The sequence below is a fragment of the Coccinella septempunctata genome, chromosome 1 (genome assembly GCF_907165205.1).
Source record: "Coccinella septempunctata chromosome 1, icCocSept1.1, whole genome shotgun sequence".
In the NCBI taxonomy this organism is placed as follows: domain Eukaryota; kingdom Metazoa; phylum Arthropoda; class Insecta; order Coleoptera; family Coccinellidae; genus Coccinella; species Coccinella septempunctata.
This window is the reverse complement of record NC_058189.1, coordinates 56,279,889-56,303,606: the sequence shown is the minus strand read 5'-3', so window position 1 is coordinate 56,303,606 and position 23,718 is coordinate 56,279,889.

The window sequence follows — 23,718 nt, the reverse complement described above, 5'->3', positions numbered from 1 at the left end:
TCCAAAGGAAGCTACTTTTCAAGAGACTGACAATTATGACGTGACGCAAGGTCACTGCGGTCCTTTGGAAATGCAAAAAAAAATGGTTACTTGTACATACTCGAGCGTGTCAGATTTTCATACAGATGGTTAATCTCGGTGTTGCAGATGTGTTGACCCATTAATCTGATCTTAATCAGGAGGGGTTTTCTCAATCTGACAGTTTGAAGATGATAAGAAAGCCTTTTTTTTAAATATCTCCCTTCCTATACCACTAATCGTTTCTGTATTCAATAGGAAAGATGATAAAATTCTATACAAGTTTTGTCTTAAGCAATTTTACATATTCTTAACCGTTTTCGAGTTAGAGGGCGATAAGGGCGAGGAGCTCAGCAACACATGCGAAGGTCAAGGTCAATGTAGAAACCCAGTCTAAGGAACATTCATCGCCATATATCTCAAAAACGTTCAAACTCAGAAAGAAATTGCTTCGGACAAAATTTGTAGAAAATATTAGGCTCTACAACTTTTATAATGAACGTGAAAATGATTTGAAGCCCAGGAGATGGGATAATTCATAAAAACTGATTTTGTGACCTTTATGGCCAATTTTTATTGTTTCGGCTTGCTGACACTGTCAGATTAATTTTTTTTCCGTTATTCTTGAATCATTAGCTTCAGAATGAGAAAAAACCACCACCCTCGGGAATACACCCGTGACGATTTTTTTGCAAGTTTGGCGCCCTCCACACATTTTATTCAAGCTTAAACTGTCAGATTAAAAGAAAACTTTTCTACATGTAATTAACCACATACCTATATCTTAATCTGACACGCCCGAGTATGTACAATGATCGTTTTTTCACTATTCTGACAGACTGTCCTAGGCAATTATCCCTATATTATACAGGTAAATGCTCGAGTAAATCCCAATTTTCCCTCTTGGGCTCCCCAACTAATAGCCCTTATTAAAATAACTCGACGAATTGTCATTTCTCTGGGTTCATTAGGAGCTCTACTTGAGGGTTTCTATGTCGAGTGCAAAATTGCTTTTTTCCTCTAACCAAAATCCATTATTTGCTCACGTCATTCCAATGGAAATAGGTATCCTTTCAGGAATATTTATGAATCCTCATTTTATTTATAGCCTGCTTGTTGTCAGCCATCGGATCTGAAATCAGCGGTCGCAAACTAATCATCCCTACTTTATTCGAACGCCTATCAGTAGCAGGAAATGCTCAATTACTAACTCTCTGGACAAATTAATTGGTGACTGGATGTATGCGTTCCAACAATAAATATCCTAAGCAAGCGACGAACTAGCTCTTAAGTGGAGACATTCGATTTCGATTTATGTGATCAGTGTTTTTGCGCACATGCCATAAGTTGTTTTATTTTTCTTTTATATCGGAGAATGTTTCACTATATTTGAATTCTGGTTTTATCAATTTTCATTGAGCTTCAACATTGAAATAAACCTGCTTCGCGGACTGCGACAGTTGGCGGTGATAGCTTGTTTTTTATCTCCAGATTATCAAAAATAGAGTACGGGATATACTGTAGAAATTCGTCGTCAAGTGGTCTATGGGAATTTGAAGCTCCTTATTCTGTATAAGGATTAGCTTTTGCTGTATCATATTGCAGGGAAACTCTCAAGAAAGGGTTCTGGATTGTTGTATTGAAATTATCAGGAAATTATACGAGGATATATAACTCTTAGCCTACTATAGAGTCAAACAAAATTTCAATGTCAAAATATCTTCTTACTCAACTTAATTGGATACATTTATTACAGCGAACATGCAACGTCTCTAGGCTTTTCAAAAAAAATGTTTCTTCTTGATCTGCAAACCAGACCTCCACAGCTCTTATTACCCCCTCGTTGGAAGAAAATTAACGACCTTTTAAACTTTTTTCAGTTGAGGAAAAAGATGATAGTCGGTAGCCAAATCTGGTGAATAACAGGGGTGTTTTAGTAATTCAAACCCTAAATCACGAATTTTTTGCATTGAAACATGAGATTTGTGTGGGGCGTTGTCCAGCAAAAACAAAACACTTTTGGATAGCTTTCCGCGTCTTTTCTCTTTAAATTTTTTTCCGTAGAGTGGTCAGTAATGTCGAATAGTAATCTCCGGTTATTGTTATACTCTTATCCAAAAAATCAATCATGATTACTCCATGGCACTCCCAAAAAAACTGAAGCAAGAACTTTTCCAGCAGATTTTTGGACACGAAATTTCTTAGGTCTTGGAGAACCAGAGTGTCGCCATTCCATCGATTTTTGTTTTGTTTCTGGATCGTAGAAATGTACCTAAGTCTCATCCATACTAACAATTCGGTTTAAGAAGTCTACATCGTTTTCAAATCGAGTAGGTGGTACAGATGGAAAGCGATGCTTCTACCCTTGCTTTAAACGAGCAAATATAAAGAATAGTTTTATTTTACAAAACGTTCAAATATTCATTACAAAGCGTCCACCTTGGTTTCAAAAGTAGGGTTCTTTGAACATTTGGTATTTTTATGGTGCGTAATGATCATAATGAGAAAACTGAAAAACGTGGGTGATTTCTTGTGTTCGAATAAGATTAATCAAATAAACGGAAAACCATGTTCCGAAATTCATTTCATCCGATAAAACTGTTTTTTTTTGAGGTTTTCAAAAAGAGTTCTTTGAACTCAAGAATCTACTGTTAAAATATTTGTACGAGTCAAAGACTCACCCTGTATATTTATATATTTTAGGCAGAAAGTTCATAGTAGAAAACCCCATCATGAAAAATTCGAATAAGCACCAAGTGGAAGAGGCGACAAGGAAAGATGAGCGGATTAAGAGTGTTCGGAAAATGGTTTATTTGTCCGAACCGCAGCGTCTTCCGGCCTTGAAAGAAACCATACGGAAGTAGAATCATCAGATCGGGCTCATGACGCTCAGGTAATACTATCAACCCTGAAGACCTCAAAAACTTGAGAAAATTGAGAATTTTGACGTTTACCAAACGAAAAAGTAAACAAATTCACGATCACAGAATAAACTCTCGCCTGACGTTTCTTACAAATATAGGTTAACGACAGTTTGACAAAAGTGAGGTTGTCACCGACATTGACATATTATGTCTATTGACTATGGTACTCTATAATAATTTATATATAAAATCCGATTGAGTATTGGAATGACCAAGATCTGCTTAGCAGCAGGCTCATTCGGCTGATCTGGAAATTTGTCTGAATAGTCTAAGCAGCCATGGATATAGTTGAAGGAAGAAAAAGAAGAAGAAGAAAACTATATCTATGGTCATCAATCACAGACAGGGGCGAGAAATATCGATTCGACACAAATAGGAAAAAATATTGTTTCTGCCTGGGTATTCAAAAATTCATTTCATCATAGTCTTTAAAGGCTCGTGAAGGTGGATCTCCTATCTTACTAGTACTAGCAAAGGTAAACGTGAAAAAAATGATCATCGCAGTCTGCTCCCATAGCCAGTTCCATCAAAATTAATTCGCCGGTTCGAAAAGTCGAGAGTTTCAGGAAGTGCAACTCTTAAATCTTTATGGGCATCGAAAAAAAGTGGATTTCAAGGCGTCGATGAAATATAAATCAATCAAATCATAATGAATAGAGCTACCGGAATGCACGGATTGCCATTGCAACCAATTTGTACGGATGCCGACTACAAATTTGCTGTTTGAAAGTTGATGACAGGTCGGCGGAGAGGTTGTTACTTATGTGCGGTGCTAATTTCGCCGTAGTAAAATTTGTATCGATGTGCCATAAATTTCTCTCGTCAATTTCGTCCTTTCACCCAGAGCTCGGCAGATCGACAGATGGGCTGCAAGACGATTCAGATGAACACGTCTAATATGAGAATCGTATGGCCGAGTTAGACGCCGAGAATATAAGGAATACCTGTAGAAATTACTCAATTGGTTATTTCCTCTTGGAGATGCGGCGCGGCACTCTTCTAGCAAGGCCTTCCAACACTTATTTATGGGTAGTGATCTCTCGCATGGAGTGTAGCGATAGATTAGATAAGAAATTGTTCGAGCGGTCGACGCCAGACTCACACAAATGCCGATGACAGAAATCTATTCAAATAAATTGCTTCGGTATCGTGTATTATGGAGTTAGTTAGCAGATAACAAAGATGCGATATTTCATAGTACATAATCTTTCAGTTGAAAAACTGAAAGGAAGTCAGGGATTTTACTATTCTCGAATTTTTCCAACTATGCATATCGAATGAGGTACTGAATATTAATGAACTATGAATTTAGTTAGAGCTCCCTTTCCCGATATGTTGTAAGTGGTCACTGGTAGCGGTTATCAAAAATACGACCGATGCTTGTTCATAAAATATCATCCTTAATTTTTTTGTCGACAAACCACGGAAGAGGGACGAATTGATTTTGAATGCCTAATGAACCAGTTCAGGATCTGAAAAATATTCAACTTCATCAGGAAATTAGTATTGGAGACCAGTTTCGCACGTGAACGCCATCTCTTGCGGTGCTTATAGGTACTTGTCTAATGCCCCTTTAGATTTTTTGATTTTTTTCTGTTTACGTCCCAGCAATCACTGAAATCAGGCCATTGTACCAAAACTGTGGAGCGTTGCTGTACAGGTTGGGAAAAATTCGTTTTCTACTGGAGGGATCTCGAGAACTAGAAGAGCTAGAAGAAAACGGAAGACATATTTCCGAGCTCTTTTTCAGAGAAACGAAGAATGGTGAAAACCGTAGCCTACTACGATTCTTCGTTTTTAAGTTATCAGCAAAAAATGAGATTTTCACGATTTCGTAAAGTTCTCATAACTTTTTTGTCCTGGAAGTTACAGATCTGAAACTTTTCCAATTCAATATTAACAAATTCATTAAAAGTTTGCAATTTGAAAAACGAAAGTTCGCCTAATGATTTGAAATTTGAAAATATTTTGAGCTCGTAAAGTAAGTAAAAAGTGTCTGTAGAAGATTCAAGTTTCAGATCTGTAACTAAAGACAAAAAAGTTATCTTATTTTTTGCTAATAACTCAAAAACAAAGAATCGTAGGAGGCTACGGTTTATCACCATTCTCTGTTTCTCTGAAAAAGAGCTAGGAAATAAGTCATCCGTTTTCTTCTAGCTCTTATAGTTCTCGAGATACCCTCAAGAGACAACGAATTTTGCCCACCCTGTACTTGAAATCCAGCGATGGTAATGAAGTTACTCTATCAAAACGGACTGTATATGTCCTGCGGAATTGTACAGTTACTGTGCAGTAGAGACTGCATTTGATATACAACCACAGTAGAGCGTTGCTGCACTTCAAATACAGCGATGGTATTGCAGTCACTGTACAAAAACTGTAAGGCAATGCTGCACTTCAAATGCAGCAGTGGTAGTGCAGTAACTGTATCGAAACTGCCTTGCAATTACGAATCCATATTTTGTTTGTATCTATAGTCCAATAAAAATTGATTCAATCAAATAAAATTTTCATTCTATTATTGAATTTAAGTATTATGTTTATAGAATGATGTATATGAGATAAGAAACTACAAATATACAGGTTGAGACTTTGACCCGTACAAATATTGTAACAGTAGATTACTAAGGTCAAAAGAAACACTTTATACCTTCACCATTTTTTCCGAATCGGCTCGGTTCAAAGATTCAGGCTATTGAAAAGCCATAAAATATTTTAGTTCTATCTCACCAACGGTTTTATAGAATGAAATGAATTTCGAAATATAGTTTTTCATTTATTTGATGAATCTTTTACGAACACAGGATATCACCCACGTCTTTCAGTTTTCTCATTATGATCATTACGCACCATAAAAATACCAAAAATTCAGAGATCCCAACTCTTGAAACTAAGTTGGACGCTATCTAATGAATATTTGAACGTTTTGTAAAATAAAAGTATTCTTCATATTTTCTCGTATAATGCGCCGTTTTCGTGTAATTTGATGTTCAAAAATTAAAAAGTATCTGCGAAATTTAAAAAATTGGGTACTTTGGCTGAATACAACTCTGTTTAAAAGATCCACAAATGTGGAGTGTCTCAGATTTAGCTAATTATTTTAAAGGTAATTTTGTTTTTTCAGGGTTGGCACAGCTGATTATAAATTGCTATATGTTTTATCAGGGCCGAATCGGAAAAAATGCCATAGGAAAAAAGAGTTTCTTTTGACCTCAAGAATATACTGTTAAAATATTTGTACGAATCAAAGATTCACCATGTATTTTACAAAAACTGGAAAGATCCCAACTCAATTGAATGTATTATTTGTTTGGACCACAACTGTTTTTTCCTCATAACCTTTAAGAGTGCAAATAGCAAATGCATGAATGATAAGAATATTTATGAAATATATCCAAAACCACCGGCAAGGGTTCCACATAACCATGCCCCAAACAATTCTTCAAATGCGTGCTCTTGAGTGGATTAACCCTCTCTTTATTCGATCTCATGTGAAAGAAAACATTATTCTAATAGAATAAAGAATTTGGATATGCAAACATTCTTACGAAATTTTCGACCAAAACTATTTATTTGGTCTTGCTTTCGAAATATGGTGTCTTAAAAAGATTTCATTTCAGGACCATGGTTACTAGGAAAAAATGATCTAAATACCTCCCTTTAGCGGTAATTTTTCATTGCCCAAAAATGAAAGCTTTTTGAAATTTTATGTATAGGGACATTTTCTCGAGTCTACGAAATAAAACCATAAAATTTCGATTAGTGTTTCTCAACCAGAGACTAGCTAGTCCTAGAGGAGAAAATTTCGTACAGATTTTTTATTCGCCACGCAAAGTGAATCGATAATCCCGGATATAGAGTTGTGTGTTTCTCTGATGAGATCAAATAAGACCGAAACCATGGTCAGCATCTACTCTTCTTCGGTGGAACGTTCTTCACTTAGTTGTCCCGACGATGGCAAATTGGCTAGTTTAATTCAGATCGTAACACTTGTTTATATTCATATCAGCGGGCGGTATACATCTGAATTAATTCTTATACCGGATATAGTCTCAAAATAAACACAGACGAAGTTCAACAAACGTCAAAGGCGAAAGTGAATCTCCGAACCATAATTCTGCAGAATTTCTTCATGAAAATGTGGCTTTCAGGCTAAACAAATCTCAACCAATGAAGCCCATCCTAAAACTAACCTTCATCTCTATTCGAATTTGCATTAAATCCGATACTTTTGCTTCTGTATCAATTAGTTTTATTAATGATCAATAAATTGGCCGCACCATCTCTGCGTTGCATGAATTAATTTCAATATCTCATGTCCTCATAAACGCGTGGGACGAAGTTTCAACTGAACGATTGAGAATAATGTCTCTTGGCAGTAATGTCTTCCATAATTTACGAAATATATTCGGTGCGGCACAAATATTTAATTAGAGATGTTTCGGTTTCAGGTAATACTAATAAAACTTTCACATCCATATTGGTGGAATTATGGATGTCTAGATATGTATACGGTGTGGTAATTATTTTCTATATGTGGCTGTCAAACATGATAATATTCATAACTCAGTTGGGAATGGATTCAGACGGAAATTATTCAAAATAGGGTGAACCAGGTGGAAGGTTCTTCAAGAGGTCATGTTTTTTTCATTTGATTCAAAAACAAAACCAATTAGTCTGAAATTGAGTTGGGAAACGACATAGTTTCTTCAGGATTATAACATGATTTGTGTCTGAATGTCTCTTTGCAACGCCATCATGTTTTGCCATGTTGTCTGCTTTCCAGGAAATCCCCCAGGAGCTTCGAATATGCAGCATTCGATAGAAATAAAGGCTCGTGATTCTTATATCCTGAATGCATTCGTATATGAGCCGGTAAAATCTTATAATGGTGCCCGCGCAAGACACACCAGTTGAGTTGGATTGAGGCACAAAAGGATACATTACCAGCGAGCAAATTCAAATATTCAATTGAATAAAACACTTTACGACCAGCTCTGCAGTGTCGTAAAATAGCACTTCGCGTACGTGAGCAGAACGAGGCAGGTATTAACGCTTGGTAATACATAAATTAATTTCGCCATGAAGCCATTTCAAATATTGTTGTAAGAATTCAGTTACTATGAACCGGTTCAAGTCTTCTATGTTGTATTGTTGCGGCATTTTATGGTCGAAATGTTTTCGGAATAACACTCTTATATGTTTGCTGCATCTTCTGCAGTCGGGCTTGAAGGTGGCCATGTCCATCAACGTTGAGCAGCTGCATCCTACTGCTACGGTTGCCATACCACGTTGTAAAGATGTAAAGTATACCTAGTACTATACTCGGAGATGTTCTATCGGTACAAGGAACAATCTACAACTGCCTCTTATTGTAGCCCTTTGACAGAAAGGGTGCCTTGTTTTTGCATATTGTGATAAAAAAATTTTAATGAACAATTGAGATTTTCATAGCTCTATAACACAAAGAAGAAATCTCAAACCAAAATTGAGATGGCATGAAAATGGTACTACTTTTTCGTGCTGCAATTTGTTCGAAAAGGATTCTGTATCATTTCTTCCTACGTGGGGTTTTCTACACAGTGAGTAAAAAGTAACTCACAAAATTCATATCTTCGGTTTTATTATTCTGTAGAAAAATGCTTTATTTTAAATGACTTAACTTTTCATGTACATTGAGCAGGAGTTTGTCAAGTACACTCTAGACGTTTTTTTTAATAGCAACCCTAACTTGTTTACCAGAAATGGATAGATTTTTAGTTTTGAGGATATTTTGGACATTGGTAGGGTATTTTATTAACCCCTTCTTAATTATTTTTTAGAAGTAATACGAAAATTACTGAGTTTGGTACACAGGAGTTTCATGATATGCGAAATCTCATTCTGTTGAACCACTAGAAAGCCCAAATGAAAAATATTCTTGTCTTCTACAATTTTCTCATGAAACGCAAGGTTTTTGAGAAAGCCCTAAGAATGTGTCTGAGCACATTCCAAGATTTGAGTGGAATTCTGCTTGTTAATCCCAGATGAAGAAATCTTGGGTTTCATGAAAAAATTCCAATAATAGAAAAAGTTTTTCAATTGAATGGGTCTTGTGAAGGCATCCTGACAAAAAAAAAGAGGGGACGCTAAATTTTATCTCGAGCATCTGTGAACAAATTTTTTTGCTTTAATTGCATTACACCCTGTAGAGGAATCGTTCAATATTTTTTGTCGAAAAATTTCTCGAGATCCAGACTTATACTGCATTCTAAAAAATGAATATTCATTTTCCTTCTACTACCTATATTCTTTGACTCGTACAAATATTTTAACAGTAAATTCTTGAGGTCAAAAGAAACACTTTTTTCCTATACCATTTTTTCCGAATCGGCTCGGTTTGAAAGATACAGGCTGTTGAAAAACCATAAAAAAAATATTTTTAGTTCTATCTCACAAACGGTTTTATCGTATGAAATTAATTTTGGAATCTAGTTTTTCATTTCTTTGATGAATCTTTTTCGAACTCAAGATATCCTCCATGTCTTCCAGTTTTCCTATTATGGCCATTACGTACCATGAAAATACCAACAATTCAAAGAAACCTATTCTTTAAACTAAGGTGGATGCAATCTAATGAATATTTGAACGTTTTGTAAAATAAAAGTATTCTTCATATTTTCTCGTATAATGCGCCGTTTTCGAGTAATTTGTTCAAAAATTAAAAAGTACCTGTGGGATCTGAAAAATTTGTGTGCTTTGGCTGAATACAACTCTGCTTAAAAGATCCACAGATGTGTAATGTCGTATATTAAGCTAGTTATTCCGAAGGTAATTTTGTTTTTCCAGGGTTGGCACAGCTCATTATGAAAACATAAAATGGCTACATCTTTTTATCAGAGCCGAATCGGAGTAGATGGTATAGAAGGATAGTGTTTCTTTTAACCTCAAGAATCTACTGTTAAAATTTTTGTACGAGTCAAAGACTCACCTTGTATAGTAAAAAATATCGATTGGGTTGAGTTTGAATAAGATCAACTCTTCTCTTCATGACTAACTTTTAAAAGATTTTAGAAATAATGAATAATGAATTGTAGTCGATTTCTCATCTCAGATCAACCTCCCGACCTCGATATTTATAACCCTTTGACGTGCTCGAAGAACAATGAACGTGTAATGATTATGTAGATCCATAAGTTATTTTCACGACGTTTCTGTTCATTTCTTCGTAGTGACAACTTCAGTAGGTGTCGATTACTTACCGTGGTATTTAGAACATTTCTTCCCATAGTTATAAATAACCTCTCGTAATTATCCAACTGATGTGTACTCTTGAGAAACTATCATGCAAATTGATGTGATAGCATTCATTGTCAATATTTACTCATAATTACAATTCACTCCTAAAGTTCAACGCAAATGAGATGTATATATGTTACAGTTATTTATCGATGTGATAATTGCTTCTGGACTTGTGTACCAAATGGAATAGCGTTCAGTTGTTTGTACTCCAATAATCGAAATCGAGCTCAGGAATTGCGTGTTGTGACAGAACACTCAGCGAGATGTTCTAATGAAAATTGAAAGCAGCAAGTTTCGCAACTCGAATTTCAATCGATGTTTGAAAATTTAACACATTAGTAACACATTCTGGAGGATCTCTCATGAGCTGACTTTCTTCAAACCTCTGGAGGAATGGCCTTTGGTTTGTTTGTCACGTTTTATTGATGGCTTGCAAAGACCTAAATTTACATCCATGAAGAGGCCGAAGACGATGAAAATCACAGTTGCATGGCCATTTTTAGGCACTAAATATACCAAAAAAACGATGTTTCTCACTCGCCTGAGCTCGAGACCCACTTGAAACCCTTAACTGCTTCTTGAATATTGGTTCCGGGCATTTGGCTATAAACCGTTCATCTCTTAGTCGGTTTTCTTCTCGCACACTACCGTGCTGGGATTTATGTGTTTATACTCTATTGGATAACACTTTATTAGATTTTTCAATAAGTTTCTGTTCTTATTTCAATCTCTTTTTAATTGATCTCTTGGTCTCCTTCGGTAAATTCGCATTCTCTTTTTGTCTTCCTCTGGGTCGTAGTCCACTACTCTCCCGAGTTCTTGATTCGGGTGGTTTTTCGCTGTTTCGAATAATTTCTCTGTTTTTCTAATCATGAAGTCCGTTATGGTTTCCCATTCTAGGTCCCTATAAATCTGTCTATTCCTGACAAACCAAGGTGCATCTATTGAACATCGTTGCAGCTTGTTTTCAGTGGCCTGAATTCTTTTGATATGGCTCTTTGCCGCGAAATCCCAGGCGACTGATACATAAGTCAGTTGAGGCCTAGCAACGGCTTTGATTATCTTCAATTTTGTCTCTTTCGACATGTGGCTTCTTCTTCCTAACAAAGGGTAGAGTCTATTCATCGCTGCTTTCGTTTTGTCGATTGCTTGTTTGATATGACTTTTCCAAGTAAGTCCTTTGTCAAGCGTTATTCCTAAATATTTGGCTTCATTTTTCCAGTCGATTTCTTCGCCGTCAACTTCTAGATTGGTTGTGGGTCGCAGTCTTCTATTCTGTAGTAATATTGCTTGGCTCTTTTGTCCATTGAGCTTGAGTTTCCACTTTATGCACCAGTCATTTGTTTCGTCAATCGTTTCTTGTAGAACTCGTTCTATTACTTCTGGGTTGCGGTGTCGAGTTGCTTTGCCTGTGTCGTCAGCATATAACGTTAGCATGGTTCTTGGATTCTTCGAAATATCGTGAATGTATATATGTTGTACAGAAGTGGCCCAAGTACTGACCCTTGGGGTACTCCAGCCTCTATATCTCTTGTTGTGGAGAATTCTCCTTCCACTTTCACGTAAAATCTTCTATTTTTGAGATAATTCCTGATCAACTTGCATATTTTGATCGAATATCTAGCACATCTCATTTTATATATTAATTCTTCATGCCATACTGTCGAATGCTCTGGCGACGTCCAGTAAAACAAGAACCGTAGCTTTTTTATTTGGGAACCCCTCTGTAATGTATTCTGTGAGCTTGAATAATTGTTGCTCTGTTGAATGCTCTCTTCTGAATCCGATCTGTTCTGGTATAAGTTTCAGATTTTCGGTTTCCTCATTTAGCCTCGTGGCTATAATTCTTTCTACTACTTTTCCTAACGCCGATAGTAGACTTATCGGTGTGTAGTTTTGTGGGAAATTCTTCTGTTTGAATGATTTATTGAACACTATGACTTCCGCTGTTTTCCATTTTTCCGGGTAGTATTCTGTCCTCATAATTCCATTCGCGATATTTATTAGAGCTGCTACACCTTTTCTAGGTAATTTCTTCAACATAACATTCGTTATTTTATCGCTTCCGGGAGACTTCCTCTTCTTCAAACTTCATATTATTTCCCTGATTTCATTTGGCGATGTTGGTTTGTCTATTTCAGCAGCCGCTGGTAGTTCATCCATTTCTTCTTCATTTTCTTCAACCAGTTCTTCTAAATCTTTTTCATCGTCGCCTATCCTGTAATTTATTCTCGATTCTCGTTCGATCGAGTCCGCCAATGCATCTGCCTTATCAGTATTGGCATTCGCCATTCCCCTTTCTCCGTGTGGGGGTGGAATTTCAGTCTTTTCCCCTCGTAGGCTTTTTTGCATTCTCCATGCAGAATGATCAACTGTATTCAGTTCTTGAATCCTTTTGTTCCATCTGCTTGTACTTAGATATTTCAGGGCATTTTTCAGAATTTGGCTGTGGTGGTTGAGGTTCCTTTTGTCCAGATTATTTTTATTCATCCGATATATGCTTCTGAGTCTTCGATTTTCTCGCATAAGACCTTTTACTTCTTCAGGCGTATCGCCATGCGGATGACTTGGTGCTAGTCTCTGCATATTCCAGGTCCTCTGGAGTGCTTATTGTTGGTATTTCTGTTATTTCCGATTGCAGTAAATGGCAGTATTTAGCCCAATTAGTATATTCTCTTATCTCCATCAGTTTTTCTCTTGGTTCTTCTCCAATTGTCAATTCCACGGGATTGTGGTTTGAGGTTCCATCTTCCAAAGTCTCAATCGAGAATTCTTGAGTTATATTTTTCAGTATCGCGATATCTATAACATCTGGTATTCCTATACCAAAAGCAAGATATGTCGGTAACTCTGGTCCAATCACTATGGCATTTTGTTTTTCGGCGAAATCCTTGAGTTTTTTGTCATTTCTATTCTCTGTTCTGCTGTTCCATAATGGAGATTTACAGTTGAAATCGACTCTTAACGATGTTTCTGCCCAGGAAAGTCTAATTAAATAGAATTTGGGATTCACCAATGAAATTGAATACAGACAACACTAAAATTAATGCTCCAGCAAGTGCCCGCTTACAATAAAAATGATAACAATACAACGTTATATGTTTTGCATTCCGAATAACACTCGTAAAGAAAAGAGCAATAAATAATATTGCTCACAAATGTCAGCTGGGCTGACCGACTGTGATCATACTTGGTACTTACAACACGAAATCGTTCATTAACGGCTATAACAGTAAATCTTTCGATAAATATGTCGTGGAAGCACTTTACCCGAGGAGTATCTAACCTTTTTGCTCATTATACCCCTTTGCAAATCATTAGCTTTTTGAGCCATCCTACTTAAATTTTTACCCCGGCACAATGAAGAACAATTACGTTACTCGAAAATCTATGCAAAATGAGGCGCAATCTTGAACTTTTATTGCCCCATTACACTCGCTGGTTCGCAAGGTGTTGGAATTCGAAAACCGACAACTCGTTCGAAAATTTTCAAGAGTATCTACGGATCGAGTGTTTCTTTTGGTGAGTAAATAAAAAGTGTCATCTGAATTCAGATACCTATATATTTAAAGGGAAGCCCACTAGTTTTTGAATAGTATCTAAATATGAGCCGCGTGATACATTTTGAGTTCAAATGTTTCCACAATTCGATTACAAGCAATTGAATCATCTGACAAAATCATTGAACAAGTTTATCTTTGAAGAATGCTCTTAATGACCTTTACCCTTCTACATAAAAACGTTTGTTTCCTGTTTTCATTAACAGGTTGAATATTCGTAGAGGGCTACAAATTACTATAAATCTAAGGACCATTCAAATGACTCTTTCTATAACTATTGGCGAATCCAAAAATCTAGACGCCCTCTGCCGACTGAATTACGAAACTACTTTGTCAGTACTGCAAAGTCAAAACCAGTTTTGTTCCTTATCTATGTTTTTTCTTATCTCACGTTGTCCAACAAAGTATTATAATTATTATTTGGAGAAGTTATAATGAGATTATTGTCTGGGTTTCTGAATAGAAATATTGATCCCGAAAAAATATTGGAAAGGTATTTATACCAGTGCTTTCAACTGGCAGGAGTTAGGTTAAACTATTTTTCTTTGCGAGAGTTTTCTGCTAAATTCAAATGACGATTTAGAAATACAATTTCATAATTTTCATACTTCCAAATGAATGCTTTTTCACATCTGTAGAACTTGTTCCATGAGCCGAATCATATTTATGTCTCTTGAGATTTCAGTATGAGGAATACCTCTATATCATAACATGGAATTGAAATATTTTAAATAGACACTTCACAAACTCAGTATATGCTACCTCACCATTATTAGCTAGGTTTAATTCAAGAAAGAATCTGTGAAATAATAGCATTTTGTGTCTATGTACAGTGGGTCACCAATATCATCATATTTTATTCCACAATTCATCCCTTTCAATTGAAGTATTTCCAAAGAATGTTGATCTTTCTTTACGCAACTAAATCAATCAATTCACCGATATTTCCGATAAATATCTTGATTTACTAGAAAAACTCTGTTAGGCCGTACAAATCTCGAAAAGAGTACTGACAAACGTCAAAGTTTGTTTACATTTCGCAGCGCCCTCAACGGTAATTGGATTTGCGAATACGAGGATGTGTTGATATCTAGTTAGCCTGGACCAGTTCCATGCATGAAAAAAATGCGTTAACATAGCAACGAACAATAACTCATACGTCAGTGTGAAGTTTGAAGTCAACAAACTAAACCAGAGCTACGCAATAAATTAAAAGAAAGAAGATGTCCACCGAAATTGTGAAAAACGAAAAATTGGAGTATCGAGCCATCATCAATACCTGTATTTAAAAGAGTTAAGAGGTAAGCAGATTTACGAAGATATGCTTAATGCCCTTGGTGATCATTGTCCTTCGTATGCGACCGTGAAAAATTGGACTGTAAGCTTCAAAAAGGTAAATTTTCCATTGAAAATGATGACCTATCGGGAAGGGCCATCTGGGTCAGTCCCCGAAAATATCGATGCAGTTCATAACTCAGAACATAAATACATGGAATGGACATTGACGGGCTATGAAAGTATTTGTTGTGGTACAAACATTCGATGCTTTTCTGTCTTGCGCGACACTAAGACAGTGGCGTAAAATCAATCGATTTATATAGCTCCTACCTTTTTTTACGGAAAATTGACGTGACATTGATGTCAGATTCAACTATCTCAATTCTTATTGGCGACACTAAGCAGCTTTCTCACTCCAGTCAGACAACATAGACCTATTGAACATTGTTTAATTGTTGTTTGATATGTCTATGTTTGATATGTCTATGTTTGATATGTCTATGTTGGACAACAACAAATGTTTATTTTCCATTCCTTGTATCTATGTCCAAGGTTGATGACATGATTTTATCACACCGTCGAATTGGGCTAAAACGGATATCTGAAGCATTGAATATTTCATACGAACGCTCTTATCATATAGTTCACGTCAATTTGGACATGACAAAAATTTATCCCCAAATGTTTGAATGTTGACTAAAAGCGTGCAAGAGTAGAAGCTTCGTGTTCGATCTGTGCTCGATTTGAAAACGATGTAGATTTCTTAAACCGAATTGTTAATATGGATGAGACTTGGGTACATTTCTACGATCCTGAAACAAAGCAACAATCGATGGAATGGCGACACTCTGGTTCTACAAAACCTAAGAAGTTTCGTGTCCAAAAATATGCTGTAAAAACTCTTGCTTCAGTTTTTTGGGATTGCCATGGAGTGATCATAAATGATTTTTGGATAAGGGTAGAACAATAACCGCAGATTACTACTCAATAACTTCTAACCATTCTACGGGAAAAACTTAAAGAGAAAAGACGCGGAAAGCTATTCAAAGGTGTTTTGTTTTTGCAGAACAACACACCTACACACAAATCTCATGTAGCCGTGCAAGAAATTCGTGATTTATTAGGGTTTGAATTACTAGAACACAGAACACCCCCTTTATTCACCAGATTTGGCTCCGGCCGACTATCATCTCTTTCCGCAACTGAAAAAAAGTTTAGAAGGTCTCAAAGTTTCTTCCAACGATGAGGAGCTAATAAAAGCTGTGGAGGTCTGGTTTGAAGAGCAAGAAGAATAATTTTTTTCTGAAAAGTCCAGAGACGTTGCAGGTTCTCTGTAATAAATGTATCCAATTAAGAGGAGAATATGTTGAGTAATAAAATATTTTGACATTGAAATTTTGTTTGGTTCTATAGTTGGCTAAGAATTTTTCAATATATCCTCGTAACATCGATAAATTTTTCTTTCAATCGTTACAATGCTGAAGCTATCAATATGTATTTTAATTTCTAATAAAATAAATCGACCGTCTGTTCTCTTCTCACAAGAAATAAAAGTATACCTACTTTCTCATATGGCTTATGAAACAACAGAGCTTCCTAATTTCAAACAATGGTAGCCATTTCGGTATGTATTCTTCCTCTTAATAGATTTTAATATTGTAATTGTGAGGTATGAAACTGATAGATATAAATTATCTGTCAAGTCAGGCAAAAGTGATAAGTTGAGGCATAAACTATAAGTTAATTGGAAACTTTGAGATAAAAACGTTAAAGAGTAGGTCAGACCATTCATTGTTCAGCATCGGGGAAGAGAATTGAGTTGTCAATTTGATGGATTCGAGTTAGACATTTAACAATATATCATCATCTGGCACGGACATTTTGGACTGTGTTAAATAAATCTAGTTGTAGGAATTCACTTTGAGCATCAGGCAATGATGAATGTGATGAACAAGGAAATTATACTTCTCACCAGGCATTCAGAAACAAAATAATCAAACATTACATTCGAATTATTAATCGTTGAATGGGTAATATCAAAATCAAAACGAGATATGCATTGATTTATTGGAGAAATAGGTACCAATTGCATCACTTTAAGGCGATATACTCAGATAAGATCTGAAATCTTTGCTGTTTTCGTTATTAAATCAAACGGGTGAACCATTTACATCTTCCACTTGACAACAACCATGAACATGAACAACTAAGAACTAGAAGAGGTAACAAATTAAAGAGGCTTAGGTTTCTGTACGAGGATATATTGAAAACTTCTTAGCCTACTACAGAACCAAACAACATTTCAATGTCAAAATATTTTATTATTCAACATATTCTCTTCTTAATTGGATACATTTATTATAGCGAACCTGCAACGTCTCTAGACCTTTCAAAAAAAAATGTTTCTTTTTGCTCAGCAAACCAGACCTCCACAGCTTTTATTACCTACTCGTTGGAGGAAAATTTACGACCTTTCAAACTTTTTTTCAGTTGAGGAAAGAGATGATAGTCGGATGGAGCCAAATCTGGTGAATAAGGGGGGTTTTCTAGTAATTTGAACCCTAAATCACGAATTTTTTGCATGGCAACATGAGATTTGTGTGCAGGGGCGTTGTCCTGCGAAAACAAAACACCTTTGGATAGGTTTCCGCGTCTTTTCTCTTTAATTTTTCCCGTAGAGTGGTCAGTAATGTCGAATAGTAATCTCCGGTTATTGTTCTACCCTTATCCAAAAAATCAATCTTGATTACTCCATGGCAATCCCAAAAAACTGAAGCAAGAACTTTTCCAGCAGATTTTTGCACACTAAACTTCTTAGGTCTTGGAGAACCAAAGTGTCGCCATTCCATCGATTGTTGCTGTGTTTCTGGATCGTAGAAATGTAACCAAGTCTCATTCATAGTAACAGTTCGGTCGGAAGTCTACTATACATCGTTTTCAAATTGAGCACAGATCGAACGCGATGCTTCTACCCTTGCACGCTCTTGTTCAACATTCAAACATTTGGGGATCCATTTTACAGAAATTTTTCTCATGTCCAAATTGACGTTAACTATATGATGAACGCGTTCGTATGAAATATTCAGTGCATCAGATATCCGTTTTAGCCCAATTCGAAGGTCTGATAAAATCATGCCATGAATTGCATCGATATTTTCGGGGACTGACAGAGAAACTGGCCTTCCCGATCGGTCATCATCTTCTATGGAAAATTTACCTCTTTTGAAGCTTGCAGTCCAATTTCGTTCATAATTTCGGTGGACATCTCAAACTTCACACTGACACCTCTAATGAGTTATTGTTCGTTGCTAGGGTAACGCAATATTTTTTTACTGGTCTAGGGTAACTAGATATCAATACATCCTCGTAGATTAATCGATTTTCATCTGAAGTCACCCAGTGAATATGTATTTTCTCTATTTGAAATGAGATTTCGCGAAAGCTTTATTTCTCAACAATTTTCAACAAACGACAAATGTTGATGCCACTGCTAGCCTTCATCTCTTTCAATATTCAATCCAACAATCTTCAACAATCTCAAAGTAGCGATCTAATTCTAGTAGTTCTCGACCAAGTATTCGATTAAAATTAAATACGTAACAAATCCAGTATAAAGAGATCCGATTGATACCAATCGTCGGATAGTGGCACAACAGTTAACCTCCTATATGGTTCTCACAACAGGAGATAAAAATGTTTTCCGATATCATCCGAAGTTGCGGTGATTTTTATCTACTTTCATTCATCCCAACTACATATTTGCAAGTCGATCTAGCCTAGTTTCTTCCTTAAGAGCATTTAACCATAACGTACTTCTGAGAAAAAAGGAGAATCATCATCCTAATGTAAACATCATCATTAACCACACGATAATCTAGATAGTTGCATGTAGCGTACCGATAAAGTGACTAACCCAGATTATATTAAGATAGAAAGCACGAAAAATCTGCATCTTTGGAATTCCCACGCTTCAAGGGACGTACCTCATACTCTTATTATTTGCATGCAACCGTAAAAATCGTCATAAACTTTTCCACGACTTATTTATCGTTTTGGATGATGGTACCTGGAACATATATTCGGACAGATCCGTACTCGATGTAATTCTAAAGATCCTCAAAACTAAGACCTAAAAATTATCAAGTTTAACCGGTTCATGTGATTATGGTGGGTTGACGTAGATTTCCTAAGAAATGAGACCTAAGAAAGTAACCAATTCAATTAGCAGACTGCTATCATATAAATTCCATGAAAAAGACACTTCTTTTCTTAGGACCATCGAAAGTACAGAGAGGGAGAATAAACTTCTAGACTTTTTGGGCCAAAAAGTGTCCGAAAAAAATTGAAATAGGCAGATTCAGTTCATTTATCTTTAGCAGTCGTTCAAGTACTACATCTCTAAGAAGAATACGTCTCTGGCATTGAGTGAATTCACACCATCCCGGATAAGTGTCTTTCATCCCGGAATTGTCTGAAAAAATCATTAGTAAGATTGACTGAGCCAGTTTCTACCACATACTAACACATCTGCCAAAGATGAAGTGAGAACTCTTTGCCTTTGACTCCCATATCATAACGAATAAAGAGGCTCCTTCAAGAGATATCTACTACATGCTTAGAAGGAAAATTCAGGATTTATTCGAGCGTGTCATATTAATATAAGAGGAGATACCTTGGACCCTGTACCTCTACCAAAAATTAGACCTGTATGTAGGGGGCATTACCTAGTACTGCCTCAAGATCGAACGGTTACGCCGAGATGGATGAAATTCTCAGATTAATTACTAGAAGAGTTGCTTCTTCAGAGTATGTTCCACCGCCTAACTGGAATAATGGAAAAATTAAAAATTTGATTTTCTGGTGAACAGTGTTAGATATAAGAAAGTTTGGTGAGCAAATGTAGGTTTTCGAACAGGTTGAACATATTGCCAGCAATTTGGAAAGCCTATCTTCTTTCTTTCAGATTTTCTTCTTGGAAATGGCATTTTTCAAGAATTGCAATTTTCAATCTGCGATTTCTCCTGTTATATTCGTCTGATCCAATTGGGATTTTCGGTTTTATAATCAGCATTGCCAAAGCTTCCACCCAAGCAAAAAAACTTGTTTTCGAAAATCTGGATTTTTGGGTCAAACATGAGCAATCGGTTAGACCCCCCTAAAATGGCCTATTTTCTACTCTGTGTGGAAATCAGGATGTTCTATTACTGTCTTAGGATATGGAATGCATAGAATTTGTTTTGAAGATTCTAGAAAACCAAACAGTTAATGATTCGGTAGAGAATTGCACTCCAGAGAAAATGAAAAGTGGAAAAACAAAAAAAAATAATAATTTTCTCCTAAACTGGGCCGAATATTTGAAATTTTGGTATGAAAATATAGGTTTTCGAACACGCTGAATCCATTGCGAGCAGTTTTGAAAGCCTATCTCTCTTTGTTGAGATGTTCATCTAGGAAATGGCATTTAAAAAAAATTGCGAATTTCACTTTAGAATTCGTCAAGACCGAACGGTTATACCTAGATGGATGAAATTCTGAGATTTGTTAGTAGAAAAGTTGCTCTTTCAGGATATGTACCACGTTTAGATCTACTATAATTTTCCTGCAAGATAAATAACCATCAATACTGGAGGATTGTTCGACAAGGAAAAGCTCAACAGTTGAAGTGGAATGACAGAATTCACAGAAACATTTCAGAAACATATGATGGATAATCACATGTATAAGCACCTGAAAGTTCATGAATCAGTATAAAAATAATTGAAAACAGTGAAACCACTTACTTCACAGAACAAGAATAATCGGAAGCCCATTTATGTCTTTTCATATTAGTCATCCACTGTTTTCTCCTCAAACGATCCTCAAGGAAATACTCATCCATCAAAAAGCCTTTTTGGTAGAATTAAGTACTGCAATCGACTGTTTCAAAACCTGGAATTGTCTATAAGAAATACAAAAATGTATTATTTTAAGAAGGGACATGCCTGTTCATTAATTATTTAACCCTCTAATACCCAACTCCGCCTTGAGACTGGTTGCATATAAGTGGATACAAAATTATTCCCTGTGAGCAGTATAGTTCAACTACCCATGTCCGCCTTCAGTATAGGTTCTTTTTGTGAGAACAGGTGTTAATGTAAATCAGTTAACTATTTGCGAAAGAAAGATGTAGATTATACATAAGCTAACTTGAAAGTATACGGAAATAATTTTAAAAAGGAAAAAATCTTGGGCATTAGAGGGTTAAGCATTCAAAAGGAAGTAATACCCCAATGTATTGTAGTGTATTGACTAAATGAATGCAGTGCTCTAATTGTTGCATTTTTAAATATAACGTGAAAACAACCAAAAACCTCTAAAAATCACCTGAAGAACCACATACGTCTTCAGAATATTTTGTAAGGAAATTAGTTTAGTATTGATGATGGATTAGTCAGTTCACGTCACGTGACTCCGCCATGCTATTGCAAAAACGGAGCTAACCAATCAAAAAGGAGACCACAATTGTCGCCATTGTCGTGTTAGAGACACTGTAGAGATATTCAGTCGGGTACGCCATCTATCGCCAGGTAGGCATATGCGCTACCTCATCCACGAGTGCCGTTTGTAGATTCCTGTTATGGATATGAAGCGCCAGGCTGGAGAGCCTTCTTACCTTTTTGCTTGAATGGATGCACGGTGCACTGTCATCGAGTATAGCCAATCTTCAGTTACGTGAAGTCGGAAGTTTCGTTATTCAACGGGGAGTACATTCACACTTCCATTTGTACCAACATAAATAGATAGTATCAAAGCGGTCGAACCCCTCTTCACTCGTGATTAATTGTAGCCGGAGTTTCGTCATTCCCTTATCTCTCCGAGTAACTCTTACGATTGTCGGCAAATTCCGCCATTACAGAAATGTACTTTACATATTTCAGCTAGTATATAGCAAGAAGAAATGTCAATTAAAGAATCGTGGCGATCCACTTATAAAGCGACTGAACAAGTGTACAGATCGCTATCGTCCAAATATCAGTTTGATCTGATATTTGTTTACGTAAAAATGTGGTATCGTGATCACGTTTTGATCTCGCCATATCGGGCAAGTCGGCTAAGAATACCTAAAGCCCAAATAATTGGTTATAATGGAGGTTTTTCAATGATATCGTGTGAAACTTGTCGATGAAGAGTGGAGTGGAGATGATCGGTTCTCACGAGCTTTTAACTGCTCTCTTTTGACGATTATCTGCTCTCGTTCTCGGCTTTTTTTTTCATTTTCGAAGACCGCTCTCAAAATAGAATGGAATTGAAAACACAATTTGGTGTCGATCAACAATAAATCATGGTCATTCTTTCCTATTCAATATTTGAGATTTCCCAATTCCCAACCAGCTCAATATATCCACTTAAAATAGCTATTTATGTAACAAGGAAGAAAAACTGTCTATTATAGACGAGCCTTCAAATTGATAGCCGAGGCGCAGTCGAGGATAGCAAGCATGCGAGACAAGACTGGTCAAGTGTTACTGTTATCTATATCGCTATCACTATCCATTTTTGATTATACTGAACACTAACATTCAGACCACGTTCCTAATTCACTGGTAAAATTTAGCTAGTATCATAAAGAATTAATTTGACAACATCAAATGACAGTTATTGTCACAGACATTTATGTTTTCATCAAATTCTGTATTCACAGAATTGGTTCAATCGCCGGGGAATCTGATATATTGAGGTTAACACCTTTTTGTTATGTAATATTGTATCCACCCCTGGAAGTTTTTCTGTGACAAGTTGACAAGATCTCTGGTGATGCTTGAATTTGTGTGAATGCTTTATTTGGTCGTTGGGATGTGAATTTTACTACATTCAAACCGCTTCTGAAATTGGATTTATTTGTCCTTGACACTCCTTATCTTATTCCACTTTTGTGCGGGCTTATACATCGGTTTCTATTAGAAATCGATCTCTATTGTATTTTCTTCACTTCTGTGAATCCTGTTCATAGATACTTTCTGCAGTTGTGAGCGAAACGTCAGACGAAATTTTCACCATTGAGATTCTTCTTAGATTAATATTGTATTCGGCTGTGTAAACCAATCATTGACATCTAATAAATTATTTCAGTCAAGGATTATAGAGTAGAAAGATAGGAGACGAAGCGACTAAAGTGATGTGAGCGCCATCTGTATTTCAAATGTGTTTTCAAGGCTCTAAGACTGGTTAAAATATCAATTCGAGGGACATTTACAGAAACATATGAAATTTCAGATGCCCATTTTGATCACAGAGGTTCTGAATGTTTTGATGTTTTTTGGACCGCCTTCTGTTTATCAAGCTCTTTCTAGTTGCTGATTATTGAAATTTTTGTCTAATTTCTTGGTGAAAAACTAAAATGTCGTTTGAAAATTAATGTATGGTGAAGAACTGTGGATCAAATGAATCGAATTTTATTAAGGAGAATGGGAAAATATTAAAACTGATAACACGTGACTGCGTCATTCATTGATTTTTATTTTCAATGCTACCAAGTGGATACAATTTTCAGGGCGTAAAGGCCTGCAAACGCTACTGACTACACCATGTGCAATGAAGATTTTACTTCAATTCAATTGAGAACTGTTTATCCACGTAAATTGTTGTATGCAGGAAGCATCCCTTGAATGAAGGGCCCA